The sequence below is a fragment of the Mustela erminea genome, chromosome 1 (assembly GCF_009829155.1).
Source record: "Mustela erminea isolate mMusErm1 chromosome 1, mMusErm1.Pri, whole genome shotgun sequence".
Lineage (NCBI taxonomy): Eukaryota > Metazoa > Chordata > Mammalia > Carnivora > Mustelidae > Mustela > Mustela erminea.
The window spans coordinates 169,408,635-169,426,104 of record NC_045614.1 but is presented as its reverse complement, the minus strand read 5'-3'; positions in this window follow the sequence as shown (position 1 = coordinate 169,426,104).

The window sequence follows — 17,470 nt, the reverse complement described above, 5'->3', positions numbered from 1 at the left end:
ATAAACAAATATATACTTGATAAACAAAAGTTATGGTTATACAAAAAGAATGTATAATATACCGTTACAAGTAGTGTGTGATAGTTTCAATAATTAGTGGCTCCATTTTGGAATTTTTGCTGTATTGAAATGTCAGTTGAATTAACTAAAGACATTTTGATAGTTCCCCATAAAGTCTAAAGTCATAATTGGATTTTATGTAGCATTCTGAATGTTAACAGAAAAACAGATGCAAATGGTTTTTAAGTAGATATTAAAAGAAGAACTGATGCAATGCAACTGCACATATTTTGTAGCATCATACTTAATTGTAAGTGGAAATTATACAGGACTTTTGGAAAAACATCACCAATAACGTGTATTAGTCTCTTAGAGTATTGAGATGCAAAGTTATCAAAATTATAACAGCATACTTTTTAAAATAAATGCATTGTAGGGGCGCCTGGGTGGCTCTGGGGATTAAAGTCTCTGCCTTCAGCTCAGGTCATGAGCCCAGGGTCCTGGGATAGAGCCCCACATCAGGCTCTCTGCTGAGCAGGAATCCTGCCCCCGCACCCCCGCCGCCTGCCTCTTTACCTGCTTGTGATCTCTATCAAATAAATAAACAAAATCTTTAAATAAATAAATAAACAAACAAACAAATGCATTGCAGACTCTGATTTCTTCTTTTTGGCAAGTAATGACTTCCTGATTCTCGGAAGTTTAGTCCCCTTCTGATCTTCCTGTGGCTCCTTATCCTTTCCTGGTGTTTATTATATAATAGGTTTTCCTGAAGAAGTAGGCATCCTTCCATATACATGTTATGTAAATGACATAATGACCTCTGTGCAGAGGTCTAAAGTGTTTTATAAGGAGATAATCACAGGAAATATACAGTAAGCATTTTTGTATTTATCCAAAATTTTCAGATGGTCTAGTCTTCTTTAGATAACAATAGATATTTTTATTCTGTGGATTTGAGTTTCAGATGATATTTTTTGAGTTAAGTCACAGTATAATTTTAACCTATCTGACCTGTTACAGTTTTGATGTAAAAATATTAGCCTTAACCACCAGAAAGGAAACAAATATTAAAACATGTACCTGTTAATATTTCTATAAAATGTGTGGGTCTTTTAAGGATTTAAAGTTATAGTAAAACATTAAATTTGTTTTTAACCAAATGGCAAGATAAACATTCACCTTATATTCATTCAAGCAATATTAATTGTGCATTGACTCTATGTAAAACACTGGGCTGGCAATTAAGGACAGCAAGTAGAGAAGGAGCAATGAAAATTTTTAATAAACCAAAGTTGTGGCTTATTAAACACATATACAGTAGGGCTGATGAAAAAGAACATGTACACAGTGAACAAGATAGAGTGGTAAGATGTTTAATTTGGAGCTGACTATGGCAAGAAATTATTTTTAGCTAATATTTATTGAGTAATTACTATGTGTCTGGAATTGTGCTGTTTTTAGTTAAACTGCTTTAGACAAATTAAAATATGAATTTGTCTAAGGTCATAGACATGGTAATTGTTAGAGCTGAAAATAACACTTATGTCTAAGTATATATTTCTTCAATTCTGTTATTAAGTTTTAATAAAGGGTATATTCAGGAATACTTTTTCCATCTTTACACAAGGTGTGCTTTATTTAAAACACATTTTTCCAGGGTGCCTGGGTGGCTCAGTGGGCTAAAGCTTCTGTCTTCAGCTCAGGTCATGATTCCAGGGTCCTGGAATCAAGCCCCGCATCAGGCTCTCTGCTCGGCGGGGAGCCTGCTTCCTCTGTCTCTCTGCCTGCCTCTCTGCCTACTTGTGATCTCTATCTGTCAAATAAATAAATAAAATCTTTTTAAAAAATTAAAAAAAAAAACACATTTTTCCTTGCATGTATTAAAGCTACAGACTTAGCCTCCCCCTCTTCTCCTCCTCCTTCTCTTCCCAGTATATAAAATTCTGGGTTTAAAACATCTCATATGCTTCCAGTTATCTCCAAGCCTGTCACAAAATTCTCTAAACCAAATAAAATTTAATTAATTTCACTATTTAAGAACATGTATTTTCAGAAAATTGGGTACAAGTGTCATGAAATAACAGCCATAAAGAAAGGTGAGGAATCAAGTAAGGAAGACTGCTTCAGTCAGAAGTAACACCATGAGCAAAGGCCTAGTGGAAAAAAGAGAGAATGACAAGTTTATGAAACAGAAAATAACATCAGTCAGATTGCTGTGGGATTGAAAGTTGAAACGTTAAGTCAAATAGATAAGCTGGAGCAGATCAAAGAAAAACTTGAATATCTTGTTGGAAAATTAATCTGAATATAATGAAGGAAAAAAGGAGCTGTTTGAGGATAAGAGCCCTAACTTTATATTAGGCATCATGGGGAGCAATGGGGAACGTTCAACTTGATGCCTCTCCTTGAACATTTGCAATGATGTGAGAACAAGTAAAACAGTAGTAGAGGATACAAGTATTAACTGTGGCATAGACACTAACTGTGTAGTGTTAAAAAAAAAATACAGGATGTTTTAAATTCTTAGCAGTTAACATGGTTGTGAATAGCATCCTCCTGGAATAAAAAGAGGAAAAATAGCCTGGCAGAAATAGTCTCTGATGGCCTGCATGATTTGCTACAAATTCAATATCAACAGCATTTGGTTGAACACATGGGTTTAAGATAAGTGGACTGAAACTGGTGTTAGTGTAGAAAGAATGTTGACCAGTGCATGCTGCATGTCCACAAGAGGTATTTTTAGAGTTAGGAGCTAAAGTAAGAAAAGAAAACTAGATGTGTTTATGTATTTATATATATAGATGAGCACATAGAGAAAAATACCTAAATAACTCAGTTTGGAACTCTGAAAATTCTAAAAATTAAATATGATTTTGAAATCTAACTATATTTGAAAATGTTTTGCAAGGCTGCATTAGGTTATATAAATGTGCCTTATTAAATTCATATCTGTTGGAAATAAGCCCCATAAGGAAAGCTGGGACAGATTTATTCAAAAAAAATCTATTCAGATCTATGCTGAAGAACTGAGTACAGAAAAGTGGGTGCAGCAATGAAAGGGCTAAAGTCATTAAATGAAAACAATATTTCTTTAAGTTCTTTAGGAATATTTGAAATTCCTAAACAACATAAACAACATGGAAAACATGGAGAGACAACATGGAAAAAACTATAGATGTACACAGAAATTTATCAAATCTTCATGTGGTTAAGGATAAGTCATCTCTCACCAGAAAGAGGATAAGTCATCTCTCACCAGAAAGTTTCTTAATCCATATCCACCATATTTGGATTACATCAAAATATTGATATTTCTACATTTTATTGGGAAACTAGTCAACAGACTTAAAATATTAATGGGAAATTTTGATCCAGAAATAATGTTATAGGTTCTACTTCTCCCTCCTATCAAAAGGTAACTTTCAAAATCCTAATATATGCAGAACTATTTTAGGCAGTGTTTTAGAGGCTGCCTGCCAAGTTTAAATAACAAATAAATAAATAAATAAATAAACAAATAGTTTTGTCTCATTTTATTCTTCAAGTATCATGAGTTTAAACATTAAAAAAAATCTTTCAAACTAAGCACTATTATTCTTTGGTCTTTAGCATTGTAGACACCCAATAACGAGGTGTTGAATGATTAAATCAATTTTTGTATGAAACACACAGCTTTTATTTTAATTTTGGTTTTGTTTTTGTTTTTATCCAAATCTTATCCAGATGTTAAAGGCTAAAGTCACCCAACTTCAACTATGCCTTTCTTAAATACTTTAATCAATTTCTTGCTGCTCTGAACTAATAGAATAATTCTTCGTTCCACAAAATTTAACCCTGAAATATATTCCATAAACCACCTCTTATTATGGTCAATTCCCTTAAAACTAAGGTACTTAGCAGGGTTAGACACATTGTAAATCCTAAAAAATGTTTGTTGAAATAAAATAAATATTTTAGTTTGCCCAATATTCTACAGAAGCTTTGTGGTCTACTCATGAATGTAATAATGTTAGTCCCTCCCTAAATCCATTCCACTAAATGAATGAATGCATAAGACTGATGATTCTTAGTTGAGGGTTGTGGAGGAGAGGAAATCAGAGATTACTGCAGAGTTTTGATGATGTATCAAATGGTAACAGTATCAAATAGTAAAAGGAAAAAAAGCGAAGGTGTGATTTGAGAAAAAGATGTGCTTTCTGCATTATTCATGTTTAGTTTATGCACTTATATGTATTACCAATGGAAGTTTTTAGTAAAGCATTTTAAATGTAATTTTTTATTCTTTCACCATCAACTATTAATAGCTATCATTTTTATGAGGACTTAAAATATTTCAGGTAGTATACCAAGAGCTTTATAAGACATTTCACACTTAATTTAAAAAATGTTGTTAAATGAGTATCATGTATACCAATTTTGAAGGTTAAAAATCATGTCAATACCTTGTACCAGCTCATGTAGCTGAGTGGGAGATTCATGATTCCAGTCCACATATACCAGATTCCAAAAACCATGATCTCAATAATCTTACTATATGCTGCTACCTAATTCATTAAGTAAATAAACTTTGCAGACATTACACAATGAGCTATAAATACAAAGACAAATAAAAATGGCCTTTGGCATTGACTAGGAATAAAGAAACCAGGAAAAGATGATATGTAATCAGAGACATGCATTTGCAGACATATGAATGCTAATTCCAGAGATGAATTAGCATATTCTGATGGACCACAGAGAAGACCAGGAAATGTAAGGACTTGGGGTATAGTTCATACTTGGCAATCAAATGAACAGTGATTATGTAAAGGTGACTATTTCTGAAGAAAAAGAAACATGAAAATACTAGTGGAAGAAAAAGGGCCATGGATAGGAATTTGGGGAAGAGGAAGCAGACCAGCAGTCAAAGAAGCTAAGGAAAAGAATTAACATTCTTTGATAACCTATATGTAAAAGTTACCATTTGGTTTCATATAAATGGCATTCTCTTTCAATTATTAGAACTACAGTAATAATTAAGGGTAATCTCTGACATTTTGCTTATGAGAAAACTATGGTTTAAAGAGGCTGAGTGAATTGGCCTGGATAAAACTATTAGATGGTGAAAATAACACTGCCACTTTCTTTAGTTGAATAAAGACCAGCACATTCTCTTCCCTTTGGGAAGAAACATCTTCTATTCTCAAGTGTGCCTGAATTTTAGAGAATAAATATAGGCAGTAGAGGAAAATACCATAGAAAGAAGGGGAAAATCTGATTGAAGATCTCTGTCTAGAACTGAGACACCACTGGGGCACTTAGGTGGATCAGTTGGTTAAGCATCTTACTCTTGGTTTTGGTTCAGGTTGACATTTTGGGGTCATGAGATAAGGCCTGCACTGAACCCCACATTGACCTCTGTGCTCAGTGGAGAGTCTGCTTGCAGATTCTTTCTCTCCATCTCCTTCAGCCCTCCCCCAACCCCACTCTCTAACTCAAATAAATAAATAAATCTTTAAAAAAAGAAAAGAACTGAGACATCACTGATAGGGAAAATATATTTTAAAAATGAACTTTGAAGGAGATAGTATAAGTACATGCATATTTCTACCTTGATCTAAGAGAAGCATTACAAGAAAAACAAACAAACAAACAAACAAAAAAAATCAAAGAATAGAGAAAAATAGAATTATAAAATCCTTAAACTGTGCACTATGTGCACATGGCATTGTGACATATCAGTTAATTCATTTCTTAATTATATGAACTATATACTATTAAATTTTGTCTTCAGAAGAATGGATTTTAATCATCATAATTTTCCAACATATAAGGTGTTCACAAGAATATAATCATAAATTAAAATCACATAACCCACAAACCATAATAAGCAAACCGTTTAGGAGAAAAAGAGAAAAATAAAGAAATGCATAACATTAAATATTGCATTAAGAAAAGAAAAAAGATGAAAATGAGTAGTCTGCACACCCAACTGAAGAAGTAGCGAAAATAATTTGACAATATCAGAGGAAAGATACAATAGAGAAGATTGAGAAAGTCAATATATCATTCTATGGAAAGCTTAATAAATATGAAAGATAATCGGCAATATTAACAAAAAATGAGGAAGGATCAAATAAACAATAGAAGGATAGAAAAATGAGACATTCTGGTGAACAGCATAAATTAAAATCAGGATAATATAAATATTTTTTAACCTAAGACTTTCTTGAAATGTACAAAAATTAATCAAGTAGCACTAGAAACTATGAACAGTTTTGTGATCATTAAAGTAAAAAACCAATGACTCTATATAAAACCACAAGCTCAGAATGTTTTATAGGCTACTATTAGCAAAAAAAAAAACAAGAAATAATTGCAAATAATTAAGAAAAATAACTAAGAAAAATTCTACAGTATTCTGGAAGAATACTTCTGGAAGAATACTGTAGAAGAATTTTTCTTAATTTATCTCATGAATCTAATAAAACCTTGTTAAACATAAAAAACACATATGCACACACACATAGGACAGTATAATACAGGTAAATAGAGGAAAAAATACTAAAAATTGATATTAATTTAATATCTTAAGTTGTTAAGTTTGGGGATATTTTGTGATACAATGAAAGACAACTGTAATTAAATGGATGAGAATTTTATCTTTGCAAAGAAGGCATTGCAGATGATTGGAAAAAGCTAAACCATTAAAATGTAATACAGAATCTTTTTCAGATAAAGTAAAACTTCCTTATTCTATAGACACAAATTAGTAACAGATGGATTAAGGATTTAAGTGAGAAAGGAAAATCTTTAAAACATTTTGAAGAAAATATTAAAAGTCAGGTAAAGAAATAACATATTTATAATACAGACAACTCAGAATTTGAATTTAGCATATAAAATAACATAAGTACATATAAAATAAAACAAAAATAATTTCTATATTTCATAATAGCCCGATAGAAAAATGGACAAGAGATTTGAATAACCATTCTACCAAGAGGACATACAAATGCAAACAAATACATGTAAAGGTATTCAACCTCACTAGTAACTAGAGAATTACAAATTAAAAGCACACTATGATAAAATTAGTTAAGAATTAATGAAAATGATAATTATTAGTGCAAATGTGGAGAAAGGGGAGCTCTCATACACTACTGATAAAAGTGAAAATTGGTAAAATAATTTTGGAATACTGGCACAATCTTGAGAAACTAAATATATGTGTACCTTATGACCCAGCAATTCAAAACCAAGAATATATATACTAGAAATTTATATCTATTTGTGGGGTATCTAGGCGACCAAGTTGCTTAAGTGACTAACTCTTAGCTCAGGTCATGATATCAGGGTTCTAAGACTGACCCGTGGGTCAAGCTTTGCGCTTAGTGCAGAATCTGCTTAAGATTCTCTCTTCCTCAGGACACCTGGGTAACTCAGTCAGTTGGGTGTCGACCTTTGGCTCAAGTCATGATCCTCCCATCCTGGCACTCTGGGACTGAATCCCAGGTTGGGCTCCCTGCTCAGCTGGGAGCCTGCTTCTCCCTCTGCCAGCCCCTCCCCCTGCTTGTGCATGTACACACACTCTCTCTCTGACAAACAAATCTTAAAAAAAAAAAGCTCTCTCCCTCTGCCCCTCTCCCCACCCTATCTCATTCTCTCTAAAATAAATAAATAAATCTTTTAAAAAAAGAAATTTATATTCATTTGCACTAAAAATCTGACAAGGGTATTCATAGCTGCATTATTTATAAAAGCCCCAGATTGTAAACAACTCAAATTTTCATCAAGAATATGATGGATAAGGAAAAAAAAATATGATGGATAAGGAAATCATATATTTGTACAATAGAATAGCATTCAGCAATAAATGAACACATTTTGAAAAAATTATTGCTATTTGCTACAAAAAGAATGAATCTGCCAAGCATAATATTGAGTAAAAATAACTGTTTAAAAACTAGGCAAGTTAAATTATAATGTTTAATGCTATATGCTTAGGTGTAATTTAAAAAAAAAAAAAGCGAGAACATTATGGCCAAAAGAATTCAAGATGGTGGTTATATTTTGCAGGAATTTATTAGTGGACAGCCTGCTGGGGTTTGACGGTTACTGCCAATATTCACCTTGTCTTTGGTTGGTAGTTACGCTACTATTCAGGGGATACACATTGTTTTTACTCACTTCTCTGTATGTGTTCTATGTATGAACAAGGTTGAAGTCATAGATTTTTGAACTGAAGAAGTCGTAAGTTGAGGATAGACATATCAGGTTTCAATTTTGGTAATGCAGGAGCTTGCAGGTAGTAAAAGTTAATACGGGAAGACTGATAAATGTTTGTTAAAACTTTTGAAAAAGTGTTCACTCTGAGTTAAATAGGAATGGCTCAAAGAAACACAGTAGTGAAAGGGAACCGAATCAAGTTAGGAAACTGAAATTTTTAGTGGATCCAGTTCACAGCGTTTTCTGACATTCTCTGCTTGACATTTGGTATTCTGTTAAAAGCATCTGTAAAGACAGGTTAACAGTAATAAGAAGGGGTTCATTCACAGGTTTTAGTTCTGTTAATGGTATAAAGTAAAAGGACCCTACAAATTCTTGTTCTGTTAGCATATTTTCAGAGATCTGAGTGCAGAGTTTGAAGCTGGGACATAGAAGAACAAGCATTCAGGACCAAATTGGAAGTTGTGACTTTGGGACTAGGTATTCATTAATTGGCAAGAGAATGCTTGTAAGCAATCTAAGGCATAGAAGAAAGGCACCATCATCAAAGTTGAAATTTATTTTCTACATATGAACAAAGCTATTATTTTTGGAAAATTTTCATGGAAAAGAATACCCTTCATTGGTTTTTGTCTGATATACCATGTGTTGCAATGTAAAGTGGATTGTTTTTCTTGCATATTTATTTATGTGAGTTCCTCAGCTAAATGTTCTAACTCAAAAACCTGACTCTCATTCAGGAGATGCTGAAATAATTTATAAAATTTCAGGGAGACTGCAGAAACCTAGAAAAGGTTTGAAAATGAAGAAGCATTAATAGAAACCATTTTATTTTCCATGAAATCAAGTTATGAAACAGGCTTTGAGCTGAGGAGAAAGGGTGGTTATTTTTGCTTGCAGCGCTTCAGGGGAAAAAAAATATTGTTTCACGCTGACCATTAGTTGTTGATTTCAGCTGTCTCCATTTTTTCAGTAATTTTCTTCTCAAATTATTGCCATATGATATTAACCCACATCTCATCAATAAAATTCCTTTCCCTAAATTAGAATTACCAATATTGGTGAAATTTTTAGGTCTTTATTTTTTTGGACATCATTTTAGCTTTTCATATTGTTGACCGTTACCTGTTTTGAAAGTCATTCTTCCTCTGGTTACTGAAGCATCGCTCTCTCCTTCTTTCTCCTTCTTTACCTTCTTTCTTCCTGATTCAGTACAGTTTTATCTATTAATTTAATCAACATTTTTTACTAATGCTTGTGTATAGCAGGTCAGTTTCTGTGACCTAGGGATGTTAAGTCGCAATCAAGACATATGAGAGAAGTGTCCCCAGTAAGATTATAATGAAGCAGAGACTTGGTTATCCACCCTCTGTTAAGGGTGCTGATCTCAAGCTAGATATAGATCCTAAAAAATCAGGAATTGTACATTTTCAAATTTCTGTATTCTGTATATCTTTGCCTCCTTGATAAAATTTTTGTGACTGGATAAGGCAGGAATACACTGTTCAATAAGAGTTATGCACTGTTGATAAGACTGTAGTTTCTAAGTCTCTCTTACCAGCAATTATTTACAACTCATTCAAAATATTTTTTATTCTTCAATGACACATTAAAAATACAATTTAAATATCTTGAATTTGTCTATGCGGGTTACTTTAAAATTCTATTTGTAAGTATCTGGGACTATAAACAATTTTTAAAGGTAATTAAAAATTATTTTTAAATAAAATAATATGAAATGAAGTTTTAAAAAGAAATCCAGTAGGATTTGTTTTTTTAATAATGCATGACATACTAAAACTGGCAGTAATTATTATCTCATGGAAACATTCACCTAGGTGGAAAACCAACTGGTTTCTTACACATACACCATAACATGATAATTGTTAGGCTTTGCAAATATAAACTCCTCCCCATGATGGGTTCAGTATTCATGAATTAAAGGTTATATTAAGTGCACCTTAAAATTCTGTAGTAAGTGCACACTTACAATTCTTCTAAACCAAATCTATGTGTTTCTGGCTCCTGTCTGGTGTTTTGGCCTCAGAAAAAGCCAATGTATAGCATAATTTGGGCTACTTTTATATACAAAAAAGAAATGGCTATACAATTTTATACCTAGGTTTTTTATAACTAAAATTTTGTATCTTCCTTTTCACTAAATTTTAGATTATGAAGAATGTCTTGTCATTTAGTATTTTAATTTTAATGGATATATAATATTTCATAAAATAAATGAGTCACCACACTTACATTTTTCCAATTTATAATCGCATTAAATTTTTGTCAAATTTCCTTAAAGAAATACCTGGGTTTATTTTTTAATGTATTTAGAAAATAGAAATTAATAAGCTGTTTATGCATATACTGAAAATTTTTTAAGTAAATTAGGTTGATCCAAACTATATCAAATTTGAATATTAATTAAATATAAATTGTAATATAAATTATATTAAATAAAATATAAATTATAAGCATACATTATATTAACTAAATATAAGATTAAATTGTGTCTCTAATATGTTTTTACTATTTACATATAGGTATTCCAACACAATTGAATATATGATATATGGTATTTTTTTGTTATGCTTTTATAGCTGTGAACTGATTCTAGATAAAGGTGCAACAAATCCTAAACCAAGCTCAGGTACAGATTAGATTAACTCAGCATCCCCCAACTAGTGATTTGAAAAAAAGAAGCATGCCCTTACTTGGTCTTGAGATATATATTATTTACTTCAGTCTGCACTGTTCTTTTAGATGCAATATTTGTTGCGGGGGGAGAGCAAAATACAAAAAGAAGCAGGAAAATTCATGATACAGAGAAGAAATAGTCAATAGTCAAATAGTTTTGTTTTTTGAAAAAGCAAAACCAAAAAAGATGCATACATTGAAAATTTTGAATTAGTCCATTTTGCAAACAAATCAGTCAGTGAACTGAACCACTGTTTCATATGGTGTATATCATACAGATACAGACTGAGCCACTTATGCCTGAATATTGACAAGTACCTAGTAGGTTCAACATTTCAACTCCACTTGCTTTTCACCCTTGGTTTCTGCTTTAGCTACATTTAAAAAAAAAAGCATTTTTACTGGAATATACCAATTTTTCTATTTATGACTTATAATCTCTCAGCAGTTAGGATGTGTATAGATTAGGAAGCCAAACAATAAGTGTATGATAAAACACTGAATTACTAACCATATTGTTATTATTCTGCTTATCTGTTTGTATAACATAACTCCGCTTGATTGAGGATGTGTAGCATACAACACACCAGCACAACTCTTTATGTATTGGATAATTTTATTCCTACATATTTGATAATTATTTATAATTCTTTCTGTATCTTAAATAGTATATTAGGAAGTATAATTCCCCAGGACATTACTTTCATACATCTCATGTTTGCTCACAATGCTGACTTCACATTCCACAGTGTAATATAGTGATTACTAGCTACTTATTAACTTAGTTAATTCTTGGCCCTTGAAATTTTATCCTTCCAAAAATATTGGGACATTTTAGAAATTAGAATAAATAACTTTAGATTCTCTCTTCATTTATGTTTCGACATTTCTGGCTCAGTGGAAGAAGGAGAAACTTCCCTAAACTTATCTCTTGCACATTTTTTCCTGTTTTGGAACCTCATGTATCTCTGGATTGACAGAACACTGATTAATATTCCTAAATTCTATGGCTTCTGAGTGGAACAGAGTGCAGAATATTTGGGTTTAGTAAGCCAGCTCCCACCTTAGTAGGAAAAAATCCACATAAATCAAGCATTTATGCTTGATTGACATAATTTTTAATTTAAGCAAAGTCCCAAGTTGGGCGTGATTAATTGGAATTTAAGATATAAGGGTAATTAAAATGCATTAATGACATCAAAGTCTTATTTATCCCTACATGGCCAAAACCCTTGAGTGGGCTTGTTTTTGCTAAATCTTTCATCAAAACTACTGCTAAGCAAATGTAAGTAACTACATTTCAGAAATTTATACCTATTTTGTTGAACTTCCACTGAATGCAGTAATAAGCTAATTAGCACCAAAAAATAAGTTTTATTGTATTTTTTTTTTTACCTCTCACAAACTGCAGAAACCATACAACCAAACTATTTATAGCAAACTAGCCTATCAAATTAAATACCACTATTTACCCACATTTCTCCAACTCATTTGACATAAGAGCACACACATTTTTTAAAGTATGAAATTCCTTTTATGGAGCTATCAAACTTAACATTTTGTGTATCCAGTCGCTTTAATTTCAAAATCATTGCACTGCCAATAGAGGTAAAATGTGATCCCACATGTCAGTCTCAGACCTACTCACAGTAAATTCTTCACACGAATTGTTCTGCTTTTGTCAGTATCATCCAACTGCCAATTTTGCTCATCCTCCCGTTTTCTGACTTGCTATCAGAAAAAAGAACACTCCAGCTGCTTCAGCACATTTTGTATTTTGTGGGTTCTGTGAATGTATAAGCCTGTGTTTAATGTTATAGCCGTGATGTTCTATCCTCCCCCACACAGCCATATATTTCGAAACAATCTGTGAAGAAGCAGCTCTGAAAATAAAATTAAATCAACAGGAATTAAATAGAAGTGGTTGTGATCTATAGCACTTGCTGGTGTCCACCCCCAGAGAGATTTAATAACACCCACATTCTCAGATAAAAAATAAAATCCCCACACCTAAATTTTTTTCTGTTTTCATCTAGTAATAAATCCCTTCACATTATCTTTATCAACTTCAAGGGGAAATATAAAGCATTGAAATATTATCTAACAATTTTTAAATCATATGCATACTTTTAACTGCATTTGCAATTGTTTTGACCTCATATATTTTTATATACTGATATGTAAACAGTAAAGTCAGAGAAAAATATCCCTATATTTTAAAAATATTGTATAATGCTTTTCAAAATGCCTTTTCTGATTTATTTGAAAAGTATTTTGAATAATTATTTAAACTAAGCAAATAAAGGTGTAATTTCTGATCTTAGAGTTTTACTGAGTTAGAAAAAGTCAATAAATAATTTTAACACATGTATTCTGGTTTTTAATAAAGCAATGTAAAAGATAGAATGGTAAAGCAAGAATCTAGTGATTATTCCCTAGAGTTATGGTCAAGATCTAAATTTTTAAGATGAGGAAGTAATTGATGGGTCTTGAAGGATGAGCCAGGGTTCACTTGCATGTTTTATTATTATGTATATATTCTTGCCCAAGCTAGGTTTGATTTTTCTGTCCCATGGGCATGTCTTATGGTATGTCCCTCAGGAACTTAGATCTCTCATGTCAAAGTGATCATCTATCATATTGTGGACTCTGCTAATGATCAATTTCTCTCTGATTTATCAATATCACCAAAATGTTAAAAATGTTGCTGTTAAAGTATATAATATTTTATAGGAATTATTCAATTATCAAAATTACCATCTATATTTGTATACATATATGTATTTATAAATATAAATGTAGGAATTATACAATCAAACTAAATATATATTATTTATATATATTTATATATATAAATATAGGAATTATACAATTAAACTAAATTCCTACAACTAAATAAAGACCTTAAGGAAAAGTGGATTTTTAAGTTATCCACGTACCTTCGTTATGATCTGAAAAGAGTGAGGGAATTCCAAACTAAACTTCTGGGGAGATCACCAAGAAGTTAAAAAAAGACAAAAATAGAGTCCAATACTGTGTGCTTAATACAGGAAATGGAATTTGAGCCCAGGCTGCAAAGCTTACAGCGAGTCTAGATTGGCAGAAGAGAATGGGAATGGAATTCCAGAAATGAAATTTACAAAAAACCCAAGTAAAGATAAGGTGGACAGTGAATAAATTATTTTGACTAGATTAAACTAGATTAGAAGGAGGAAAAATGGGGAAAAATATTTGAAGACAGGTCTTTATTTTCCTATACCCACAGTTACATGCCAGTATTATTGGCCAAAATCCTGACACAGGAAATAAAATATTTCTTAACTTATTACTTAACCTCATTATTCTAAAGTGCTTTCACTACATCTACCATTTTAAGGACTCAAAGCAGTTTTGTGATATGATAAAGGCATGGATCAAGTCTCTGTGGCAAAAAACAAATGGCACTTCCTGGTCTGCCCACTACTCCCAAGGCAATTGTTAACTCTAATCGTAAGCCCCAGAGTTAACTCTTTTGTGCCAATTAACTGTTTATTGAATTGATTTATAAAATATACCAATTTCTCCTGCCCTTCTTAATGTAAAAACTCCTTTACCTTAATTGCTAGGGCATGTGACCAAGCTATTCACAGAGTAATACCCCAAAGCTTAGTAAACTAGGTGAAGGGAAATTCTGAGTTTTTTTTCACCTTCTTTAAGATTCAAAGAAAGTGCAAATTTAAGTGTTATAGGTGAGAAAAAACAGAGAAGATAACAGAAAAAGCTGATTTTCATGATTCTAAACACTGAACTTTAAAGAAATACAGAAAATGTGAAACTGTGCTTTATAATAACTATAGATTTTAACTTCCTAAGTAGTCTTCGAGAATGAGGATGATACCAGCTCTCAGGTATATCACAGCCCCACTATAAGCACTGTTGAAAGAATGCATGGATGAACATTATTCAACAGGAAGTTTTAAAGGTACAGAAAGGTTGATAAATATGGATTTATGACACGCAATGAAAATACAGAAAGAGTGTCTTCACAGAGTCTCTGAATAAATTTTCCATAAGTAACTTTAGATATTGGTAGGAAAATAGCTGATTCCATTACATAATTAAAATAATACCTAACCAGCTGGAATCTCTTTGCTATTCAGATCCCTCTTCTCCTGATGACCTTTTCATAAGCCAGTATAAGCAACCAAGAATCCTGACAACAAAACATTCGGACCTAATTATATACCATTTGCAGCTGTTTCAAACTGAGATTATGCTAGACCCAGTAAACAAAATAAAACAAACATATAATTTATTTAAGAAATTGGGATATCTAACAATGTTATGTTCCCCATAGATATGTACCTCTGTATTATCTTATGAATATGATCTAAAATACCAGATTCCTTTGAATTCAGAACGTTTGAACCTTTGCAGACAGCACTAGGTCATCAACCTTGCATTAAATTTCATGATACTCATTAGGTCTTAGAACCAGAAGCTCTTGACAGTCCTTCTTTTTCAAATCTTTCATCAGTTCATGCTTACATGACCTGAGTAGAGCTAGTAATTTGCATGCCAAGTTGCCAAAATGCAGCTGTTACCATTTCCACGACTGTACATAATTATCTCAAAATACAGGTTCTTCCAGTGAGACATAAGAAACTATAGGGTTGAAAATGGCCATTCATTCCATGCTTCTGTCTGCATATCAGCTTCACCTGCATCCCTTACTCCTTGTTATTCTCTTAATCCATTTTCTGTGTAATGTTCTTTTGCAATAAAAATATCTAATTTCCTTTTAAACTTATTTATACCATTGGTTTTAATTGCCATATGTTCCTTCTTATTTCTCATATTTATTACCCATTGAGAAAAACCTAACTCAAATCATTCAGAATGAAGTAATGCATGCACAAGAATAAAATTTTGCATGTCCTATCTCATTCCATTGAATATGTATGACCACATTATCATATGGGATATATAGGTATAATATATATATTTATATATGTATAGTTATAATATGTGATATATAGGAATATATATATATATATAGTTATACTTATATAGGACAATACTCTTCCCCTTTTCTTGTCCCACTTAACCAAGGGAACTACCTGATAAATACAGACACTACAAAATTCCAAGTGGTTTACAAACTCCAAGGCCTATTATTAAGTTGGCTATCTTGCAAAGAAAGAGCAACTGCTTCAATGTCCTGTGATTTAGTTTTCTTCCTGGATTTTCTCCTTGGGCCTTGAATAAATTAAGTAATTAAAATAAATTTTTATGTGTGATTGTAGAAAACATCGATCAGTCACACATTCGTGTTTCAGAAGGACAAATCCTTTGCTTTGATGGATAGGTAAGGACTTATATTGATCTCAAAACAAACACGCTAGTGGACTTTCTACCATCTCCCAATGGGAGAAGAATTATTAAATTAGGCAATGCAAAAAGACATTTTTTTACAAAATAAAAAAAATTCATAACCAAGAATTTTATTAAACATGAAGTAGGACATCCTTCCCTCAATTTTTCAGGGCCAACTTCAGTGAGACCTGACAGAAAACAACTTTTTTTTTTAGTTTGTCCTGTGCATCATCTCACTGGTTAATACACTGAATTAATATCCTTCCGTTCTAAAATTAGGAAATAGGGCATTTTATAGTCATAACATTACTGGGGACATCTGGCAGCTCATGTTAATTACAGAGTAAGAGTTTTGACATGTAGACTGTCAGTACTAATTTTTTAATAGTTCTGGAGATGATCAAGGATTTTTGTAAATCAGACACAACTAATGGCCATCACACTAACCAAAGAATTGAGCCAGTGTGTTGTGCTCAGGAAGAAGTAGTTTAATAGGATAAAGGAATTAAATGTTAAGAAGAGGGACTCATGCTCATACAAAAATTGACACATATACTTAAGTGTGCATGCAAAATCTGCCCATATTTAGTATAATTTCACAAATCTCATCTCCACAAATTCTTCACACAGTCTGTGTTTTATCCATATAATGACTATCATGAAAATTAGCTAAGGTTCACACCTAATTTTTTGTCTCAACAACTGGAAGATATTACCTCAGTTGACATTTCCAGGAAGATATTCTGCCTCTAAGAATGGGAGTCATTGATCAGGGGAATTAAGTTAGGCATCAATATAGAATATATAATTTACCATTCTAATACCAGATCAGAGTTTGAAACTCAATTTCTTTGATTTAGTTAAAATTTGCCTGTGTTCCTTCATTATATAAACCATGAAGGTACAATAATCCAAAAGGTAATGATAGACCATATTTCTCTCGCTTTAGAAATTCAACATTTCAGCCCCTGCTTCTTGCATGCACATTGCTGGAATTGTCTAGTTTATAGTTTTTCAGGTATTTTGACAAGTCAGGAATAAAATATGATTCCATAATTATACTTTTCTTACCTTGACATGTTTGAGTAATGGGTGGGTTTTATTAAAGATATCAGCAGGGTTAGGCATTGTAGAATACTTTCTGGTTTATCATACAATACCAAATATACATAATTAGCTGAGGTTAACTATAGCACAGAGACCTAGA